The sequence below is a fragment of the Oryctolagus cuniculus genome, chromosome 17 (genome assembly GCF_051225735.1).
Source record: "Oryctolagus cuniculus isolate XC-2025 breed Fujian yellow rabbit chromosome 17, ASM5122573v1, whole genome shotgun sequence".
In the NCBI taxonomy this organism is placed as follows: domain Eukaryota; kingdom Metazoa; phylum Chordata; class Mammalia; order Lagomorpha; family Leporidae; genus Oryctolagus; species Oryctolagus cuniculus.
Genome location: NC_142883.1, coordinates 71,166,256 through 71,176,833, shown reverse-complemented (window position 1 = coordinate 71,176,833; position 10,578 = coordinate 71,166,256).

Here is a 10,578-nt window from a genome sequence, read left to right as displayed (position 1 = left end):
AAGATGTATTTTAGATCTTCCCGATCTCTGATTCCTACAGTCCAGTAACTTTCCATTGGTTACCCCACCTGACTTCTCACCCCACTATGAATTGACTGCTACCATGTACTACTGTGAACTCCCTGTGAGACATGGGGAGGTCTTTAAAAAGTTCAAGGGAAATGGGTATTACAGGAAAAAAAGACTATGCATAAATCCAAATTTTACTTTTCTATTATTTTATTACCCTCATATTTTATCAGACCTCTCCCTTCACATCTACAGTAGCTCTGTTGCCTCTGCTACAGGCTATAGTCCTTATCTAGACAATGAAACTCTCTTGAAATTTTAGATTACTTTCATTTTGGTATTTCTTTTCAATAACAAAATGCATGCATCTCCACTCATTCTTAGTTCTGGAATAAACAACTAACAGACAGAATTATGCACCAATTAAATATCCCCACCCTTTATGGGCACTTAACATAACCATTTTATCTGAGCATATAGCTCTTTCTAGTATTTATTTCTAGTATTTATTTTGGTAAATAGTTCCCCCCCCCCATATTTTAAGGTCTACATAGACAGTTATCATCAACTCTCATTTAACAGCACCAAATACTGTTTTCAAAAATGTATTTACTTTATTTATTTGAAAGGCAGAGTAGCAAAAAGAAAGGAAAAGACAGAGAAAAAGGTCTTCCATCTGCTGTTTCATTCCCCAGATATCTGCAATGGCAATGACTGGGCTTGGTGAAGTCAGGAGAACAGAACTCCATCCTGTTCTCCCATGTAGGTGGCAGGGACATGAGCACTTGGACCATATCCTGCTGCTTCCCTGGCATATTACCTGACAGCACAATCAGAAGCAGAGTAGCATGGCTACTGCATCATGGTTCAGCTGGTAAAGTGCCACCTACACACCATCCCATGTGGGAGCCAGTTTGAGTCTGGGCTGCTTCACTTCAGTTCCAGCTCCCTGCTAATGGTCTGGGGAAAGCAGAGATGGCTCAAGTTACTTAGGCCCCTGCCACCAACATGAAAGACCCAGATGAAGCTCCTGGCTCCTAGCTTAGGCCTGGCCCAGCCCTGGCTACTGTTGCCATCTGAGGAGTGAACCAGTGATAGAACATTCTCTCTCTCTCTCTCTCTCTCTCTCTCCCTTTCTCCCTCTCTCCCTCTCTCTCTCTATCCCTTTCTTCCTCTCCTCTCCCCCTCTCTCCCTCTCTCTTTCTCTCTCTCTAACTCTGACTTTCAAATAAAATAATCTTAAAAAAAGCAGAGCAGCCAAGACAGGAGCTGTTGCTTTGAAATGGGATGTCAGCATCATAAGCAGCTACTTAACTGCCATATCACAATGCAGACCCCCATGCATCAGATTCCTGATGCTGGATAAAACATTGTTATATGTTGACCCCTTAGACAAACACCACATGAAACCATATGGAGGTTTATGATGTGTATTAATTTGGCAGATACAGAGAAAAAAATTGAAAAGTGCATTGTGTCCCTAAATTTAAAAAAAATGCCTTAAAGAATAAGTTCGACATGACCAAGGACATTTTACCCATTGATACATCCCCCAGCAATTTCAAGAATCTTTTGCCCATAGTATATGCTGAATAATAGTCATAGAGGTGATATAAGATTCCATCACTATTTAGGAAGTCTTCTCTGATAAAGGCAAATTAATCTTCTTCAGAATGTGAAATATCTAAAATGATAGCAATATTACTGCTCTGAAGGCTAAATTTCAGATTTTAATGATGGAGATTCCATGAAATAAGTTTCAAAGCTTAAGCATTGGAGTCAAAGACAATTATTGGTTAGAGGAATATAATTTTTGGTTAGAGGAATGCACTAGAATATAAAGTTTGCAGAGAAGGAATAACATTAGTAACTGTCATTTGGATTTCTTGGCAAAAATGGTTGAAGCTTTTAGTAGCTGACTTGTTTATAGGATAAACTTTAGAAAGATGGGGAATGTCAGGCCGGCGCCGTGGCTCAATAGGCTAATCCTCCACCTTGCGGCACCAGCACACGGGGTTCTAGTCCCGGTCGAGGCTCCGGATTCTGTCCCAGTTGCCCCTCTTACAGGCCAGCTCTCTGCTGTGGCCCAGGAGTGCAGTGGAGGATGGCCCAAGTGCTTGGGCCCTGCACCCCATGGGAGACGAAGCACCTGGCTCCTGCCGTCGGATCAGCGCAGTGTGCAGGTTGCAGTGCGCTGGCTGCGGCGGCCATTGTAAGGTGAACCAATGGCAAAGGAAGACCTTTCTCTCTGTCTCTCTCTCTCTCACTGTCCACTCTGCCTGTCAAGAAAGAAAGAGAGAGAGAGAGAGAGAGAGAAAGAAAGGAAGGAAGGAAGGAAGGAAGGAAGGAAGGAAGGAAGGAAGGAAGGAAGGAAGGAAGGTAGGTGAGGAATGTCCTTCAGGAATGTCCAGAATTTGGAGGAAGAAAAATATATAGAGATATGGGTAGATATGACAATGATGCAAATGACTACTAGAAATTCCCACAAACAGATCTTCATAAAAAGTTGGTATATGTGCTTTATGTGTGAATTATAAAATATTTGATTAAATACAATGGAAAAGTAAGTTTGTAATTATTTAAAATAACAAAATATATTTAGCTTCTTCAAAACCAAGTGCTTGATATAGATAGATCCAAAGTTGGTTAATTGAGTCTTATCAGAAGACTGAGTTTTTTGTCACTTATCACTGGGTCTTTGGGTTGTCCTGTTTAGCTGCCATTGTGTTCTTCAGATATTGGATTAATGTGAGACCTTAGTACTTCAATTAACAGATGAATAGGTTATAAAGCAATTGTATTCATCTCTACTTTAGAGTAAGAAAAAATTCTGAAAATGTTGTAGATTTATTCAAAGAAGGAAGGAAGGAAGGAAGGAAGGAAGGAAGGAAGGAAGGAAGGAAGGAAGGAAAAGAAAGACAAAGAAAGGAGATTGCATGTTGTACTAATAGAATGGATAGCTGCTATCTGGAACTATTTAACTATGAGCTGATAAGTATGCTCTCCATGCCTCAGAAACTTACCAAAATAAAATGGTGATTCTGTGACAAAGAATACCTGGGCATTCAACGATAGTGATATATTATAGGTATGTTTTTTTGTATGACATTTTTAAAGATATTTATTTGAAAGGTGGAGTTACAGAGAGGGAGAGGCAGAGACAGAGAGAGGATTTTCTTCTGCTGGATCACTCCCCAAATGGCTAAGATTGCTGGAGCTGGGCCAGTCTAAAGCCAGGAGCCAGGGGCTTCTTTTGGGTCTCCCACATGGGTGCAGGGGCCCAAGGACTTTGGGCCATCTTCCTCTGCTTTCCAAGGCACATAAGCAGGGAGATGGATCGGAAGTGGAGCAGCCAGGTCCAGAAGTGGAGCACCCATATGGGATGCTGGTGCTGCAGGCAGCAGCTTAACCTGCTATACCACAGCACCAGCCTCTACTTGTAGGTTTTTATTAATTAATATTCATATGCTGATGATTACTGTTAGTACATAGAAAATGAAATTTCCAATAGCACAAGTTAGTTGTTTAGTAATCAATATAATGCCATACTAATTGACAATGTTTCTTTGCAAAGTTATCATTACAGACACATACACACAAACACACATACAGAAACAGAAAATGAATTTTTGAATGGCAACTACTTAGTTGCAAAATCGTTTATCACACACAAATTTCTAAATGTGATTCTGACATAAGTGTATCACAGCACCATAACACTTGTTCTGAGATTTTTGTAGAGGTAGAATTATTCCATTGTTCCTAGCCAATGATCTTGATTGAAGGAACAAGGTATGGTGTTCTCCACACCATAGTTACAAATACCAGATGTTTATTTAGGTATTCATTTATTTATTTTATCTTTTAAATTGAAATAGACACATTCTCCATATTTATGGGGTACTATATGATGTTTCAAAATGCATATAGATTGTGTAATGTTCCAATCAGACTTAATCATATAATATAATCATTTACAGTTTCTTCATGTGGAAAACAAACTAGAATCCAACCAGATTTTTCTGAAGGATATAGAACATATTTATATCTATAGTCACTCTATTATACAATAGAACAGAACTTACTTCTTCTAACTATAACTTAGTCACATATACAGTATAGAATTCTATTCATCCGTAAAAACAGATAAAATCCTGTTATTTACAACAAAATCAATAGAACTGGAGGCCACTAGTTTAAGTCAGAGAAAGTAGGCAATGGAAGAAAAATATGTGATTTTACTCACATGTGGAATCTAACATCTTAGTTTCACAGAAATTGACAGCAATATAGTGCTCATCAGTGGCTGAGGAGAAAAGTAAATGAGAGGGAAGGGGAAAAGTTGCTCAACTAGTACTAAGATTATTTTTTGTAGTTGTATGCTGTAGAACTAGAGGCCCAATATAAAATTCTTAATCATTTTAAGAAACTTTTGATGGCAAAGCCAAAGGTGCCCTAAATGCTGTTTTTGTACAAAGATCAGAAAAGTGATATTTTTTGAAACCTGGTTGCAGACTAAAGGTTATTTACATATATAGTCATGCACTAAGCCAATGGGTACCTAATGTACTATTACTTTTTTTTTTTTTTCAAAAAAAGTGTGGATGTTAATGTAAAAAGAAATTTCTATTAACACATAATAGAAAAATAATTACTGGTGGTAAAGGGAGAATATTTATTCTGAGATGGTTGTATTTGAGCAGAATGGTGTCATTGAGTCTTTGAGTTCATAAAATGAACAGCACTATTTTCAGAGATAAGATCAAACACATTCCATATTAATATATTCATTTGTTAATTTTAAACTTCATTATTGAAGTCACCATAGAGTGACCCATTTGAAAGTAATGTCACGCATGTATTATTTAACTATGGGGCTGTTCTGGAAAATTGGCCCCTTCAGTGGATTCTTTACTGTGCAAATATCATAGAATTTACTAAAACTGAGGTTGCTACAATGTCACTAAGCAATACAATCTTTTTTGGGGGACATCACTGTGGCATATGCATTCTATCATTGCTTGAAATATTATTATGCAGTAAATGATTATATAGTTTAATTAAAGAATGAATTTATGAGTTTAAAATACTTTCATGGTAAAACATGATTAATCTATATAATAATAAGGTTTTCATTTCCATCATCTACAATCATTTTTTTCTTTACACCTGAGTGTGTGTGTGTATGTGTGTGTCTATGGGGGACTTCAAAAAGTTTGTGGATACGTGAAATTAAAATACCATGATTTTCCTGATTGGTGTTAACTAATAGGGCACAGAATATAATGTTTATGAGCAAAATTGACATTTTGAGATGTGGTTAGTGCTAAAAGCCCTTGTCTTTATTATTGAGGAACAGTTTTTTTTTTCTTCTTACTGTATGTTGAATTCTTTACTTAGTGGAGGATTAAGCTTATGATTATGAAATAAACTTAATGTATGTTTTTGTAAAAATGAAAGAAAGAATAAGAAAGGAAGGGGTAGGAATGGTAGGAGCCTGAGCAGGAAGGAGAACAGAATATGAAGTAACACTATATTCCTAAATCTGTATATATGAAGTACATGAAATGTGTTCACCTTATATAAATAAAAAATATTTAAATAAACAAATTTACTTGGTGAAAACATTTTTGAAAGCTATGCATAATTTTTTTCATTATATTATTTTTATGAACTGTTTGAAATCCCTTTGTATAGTTGATTATTATAATATGAATTTATTTATTTATAATTCAGTTTTCTATATTTGTGAGTGATTCATAGGTACCTGATTCCTATCTATAATTTCATAAGAATATGAAGAATATGAACAAATTCTAAATCTACCCTAGATTTTCATTTTTTAAATTTTATTTAAAGAATACACACTTCATGCATTTCATATATACAAATTATTGAACATAGTGATTCTTCCCATCCTACCTTCCTTCTGCCTGTATTCCCACCCTTCTTTCTCTCCCCTCTCCTATTCTCATTCCTATTCTATACAAAGATCTCTTTTCAGTTAACTTATACTCATAATATTAACCCTGCACTAAGTGGAGCGTTCACTGAATAGTATGAAGAAAAAAAAGAAAAAAAGAGCAAAAACATTGTTCTTCAACAGTCAGGACAAGGGTTGTTCAAAATTATCGCATCTCAAGGTGGCAGTTTTGCTCCTATAGATTACTTTTTAGGCACTCTGTTAGTTACCACAGACCAGAGAGACAATTTGGTATTTGTCTTTTTGTGACTGGCTTATTTCACTAAGTATAATGGTTTCCATAGCATCCATTTTGTTAGTTATTCATTTTTTTTTTAATTTTTATTATTCTACTTGAAATGCAGAGAGAGATGTCAATCTGCTCATTTACTCCCCAAATGTATACCACAGGCAGGGCTCAAACAGGCCAAATCCAGGAGCCTGGAACTCCATCCAGGTCTTTCACATGGGTGACAGGTACTCAAGTACTAGACGCATAATCTGCTATTTCCCAGTGTGTGCCCAAGGAGGAAGTTCTATCAGAAGCTGAATAGCTGGGACTTGAACTATTCACAGTGACATGGAATGCAGTTGAGTTAACCACTGTACCAAATGACCATGCAGGCTATAAAATAGTTATTTTTATTAACAATTTGTCAAAAATTAGTTTGGTTGGATTTAGGGTATTTCAATCCTGCGTTTATCAATTATCATAGAGAACAACTAATATTAAATATCAAGGAAATAAATATCCATACTTTCACTTTGTAAAAATATAGTTTACAAAGGAAGAATCAAATTTGAAAAGAGTGCATCTGCTGTTGGTCATGTGTTTTTTCTTGCATTTCTATGAGAATAAAGACATATGGCCAACTGTGTTTTCTTAATAAATATTTATCTCCAAATATCAGAAACATTTCTCTTGTCCACACTGATATCAATGTATTGTTGTGTACATCTCTATTTACAAATGCTTATATACAGTCTCTCTTAGGAAAACCCATATCACTTGATTTTCTTGTTTTGCTTTCTCAAGAATGCACATTTTGCTCTGATTCTGAATTTTTCTCTACTACTACTTTCTAAAAAACCACTATCAGTTTAATTACACACCTTTTTTGATTGACAATTTAGTTTAATTTTCATATGAATCTAATCCATGCATACAACATAGACAAAGTAGCCATGAAATCCACTACTGCTATTAAGTGCAAAAGAGTTTGACAGTCTACAATCACAAAGATATTTTTTTGCTTGTTATACTAACAGATATTAAATAAGCACTTATAAGTGAAATGATAACAAGTATTTGGGGATTATGCAGTTGTTCCTTTTTTTGTTCATTTAATTTATTTATATCCGCCAGTGCCATGGCTCGCTAGGCTAATCCTCCACCTGCGGTGCAGGTACTCCAGGTTCTAGTCCCGGTTGGGGTGCCAGATTCTGTCCTGGTTGCTCCTCTTCCAGTCCAGCTCTCTGCTGTGGCCCAGGAAGGCAATGGAGGATGGTCCAAGTCCTTGGGCCCTGCATCCTGGGAGACCAAGAGGAAGCACCTGGCTCCTGGCCTTGGATCGGTGCAGCATGCTGGCACTGGCAGGCATTTAGGGAGTGAATCAATGGAAGGAAGACCTTTCTCTCTGTCTCTCTCTCTCACTGTCTAACTCTGCCTGTCAAAAAAAATTACTTATATCCAGGATGCATCTATGCTGTTAGAAGGAAGTGTAGAAAAATAATACTATTTCAGTGTATATTCTTTGGAAAAGTTATCCAAATAACAATTTGCTTCAATGTAACATCATTATTTATTTTTCTATCTGAGAATATTACAAATGATCATCTGGGAATTTTTTTCATAATATTTTGATCATTCTTTATTTCTACTGGGAAATATCAACAGGCTATCATTCTTTTGTGGCCATCTATAAGTGTATCATTAAATACTAATGTTCACATTTGGGGAGATAATTTTATAAAAAATGTTTTTAAATATTTTTACAGGAAGCTTCTATGTGTGTTTTTCAGCTTTTTTTAAATTATATTGGGACATTTTATACTTTTAAATCATGAACACATGATTTCTTCATATGTATTAGTGCATAGCAATATGATAATGTAAAAACCTATAAAGAACACAATTCAAGAAAATAATGTATTCATTACTAATTTAAACTACATTATGTGCTATTTTTATCTCAAATAGGCAAGATCTTACAGATAAATATAGTTCTGTATACTGATTCTTCAATGATACACTAAAGGTAAAAGAAGTGATTATTTTCCAAGATGCACAAAGGTTTCATTGACATGTGTACCTTGTATTACCCATGCATTTAGCCAGTAAGCAAAATTCAAATGAAACTTGATTTTACCCAGGTTTTAGTTTTTAGTTATAGTATAAGATGTCCATGTAGGGTCTGAGTTTTCTAGAAACTCAAAGAAAGCATTTTCCAAACAATCTTCCAGGCACTTTTCAGCTTATTTCTGAAATGAAATCATAGTAGTAGTTTGTTCCCTCTTGAATTCATTAAAATTACATAGTAACTTTAGGAACAAGGAAATAATGCCATCAGACAATAGCATCTCTACTTCCCTAAAATTCCTGTATGTGTGGAGCCCATAAAAAGCTCTTCTCCAGTTATTCATACAGTGCATATACAGTGAACTATAGTCCCCTCACTGTGCTGTGAAACCCTAAAATCTACTCCTTCTATCTAACTCTGTTGTACTATTCTTGATAAATGTGTATAAGTACTATAGGTCAATTAGAGTTTTCCAAAAAATTCAAATAAAAACCTCAAACAATAAGGGTTCTCATATAAAATCACACTTAAAGAGAGACAATATATATGTGTTTATATATATATATATATATATTACCATCACAACAATCATTTCCTTTGTTTCCATGCATAGAGGAGATAAACCAACAAAACAAAGTTAAGTATGTAAACGCAGAGGTTCAGCTTTAACAATTCATTCATTAACACTTTGGATCTATATACTCTAAATAATTGTTCTTTTATATTTTTTATGGTTATCATTGCACTGTTTTGTGCAAGATTAAGAAATATATTTTTCTGATATTCATGGAGCTTATGAAATAATGCAGATTATAAGCATTGGTAAATCAGCTATATAAATATAGTAAACATGATGTGATTATTATAATTAATTTTTTTCAAGGCAGAGAGAAATATGTGTGTGTAGAGAGAGAGCCTGAAAGCCTGAAACTCCATTTTGGTTTCCCATGTGGGTAGCAAGGACCCAAGTGCTAGCCCAGTTCCCAGGTGCATTAGCAGGAAGCTGTGATAGATAGATAGATAGATAGATAGATAGATAGATAGATAGATAGAAGGAAAAATCAAACTTCCTTCCACTGGTTCATTCCCTAAATGCCTATAACCAAGAGTAAACAGGAGCCAAAAACTCAATCAATCAAGTCTCCTTGTAGACATGGGACTCTATTTCTTCAGTAATCAACTGCTGCCTCCAGAGGTACATATGGCCATGTAGCTGTAATCAGGACAAGAGCTGGGATTCAAGCCCAGTCACTCCAATACAGGATGCAGGTTTCTGAAGTGAAGTCCTAACCACTACACCAAATGTGCATCCCTTTATTTATTTGTAAACTTATTATTTTTATTTTAAGGTTAGGGAGAGAAATACACAGAATGAAATAGAACTATCATAAGAACTTTAAGGAAAACTCATGTCTTTGCCAAAATAGCAAGCAGTGGTAAAGGAAATTTTCTTTGTCAAGAAAATTATAATTAGACTGAGATCTCAACAACAACAACAAAAAAAAACACACAAACCTCTGGGAAACAAAGAAGTAAAATTTTCTCAAGATTAATTTAGGAAAAAAATATCTGCCCATTTGAGAGAGAATAGCTTTTAGGATAATCAAGTGTTGGAAGAGGCTGTCCTTGATATACAGTGGGTTAAGCCACCTGGGATATCAACATTCAAATAGAAGTGCTAGTTTGAGTCTGGGCTATTCTGTTCCAGATTCACCTTCCAGCTAATGCACCTGGGAGAAAAGCACAAGATGTGCCAATACTTGGATCCCTGCTACCCACATGGGAGACCAAAAATGGAATTTCAGGCTCATGGCTTCCACCTGGTCCTTTTTTCTCTCTCTCCCTCTCTATTGCTCTGTCTTTCAAATAAGTAAATCTTAACAAAAATTACAGAAAGTAATAGGGGTTTGGCTGCTGGATACTTTAAGACATGGTTAAAGTCAGAAAGTGGTAGTGTTTTGGTTCTGGTCCAGTTCCCCTTCTCTTCAGTCTCCATTGCAGGATTCCCAGTATGAATGTGATGATCACTTTAGATGTGTTAAGCACATTTTCTGGTCCTATAAAATGCATATATCAGTTCTTCTTTTATCAGGCTTACTTTGAGGATCAAAGAATATAAAACACGTGGAAGTGATTTGAAAAATTAAAAACACCATGACTATGGGATTATCACTTTAAGAGACAGAATCTGCTAGAGGCATCAATGTCTCTGCTAGGCTTTGATATCCACACATAAACATCAGGGTTTTTTCACCAACGTGCCATGATTTTGTTGTAGGTTCACTGGATTCTTTGATATCACTAGGG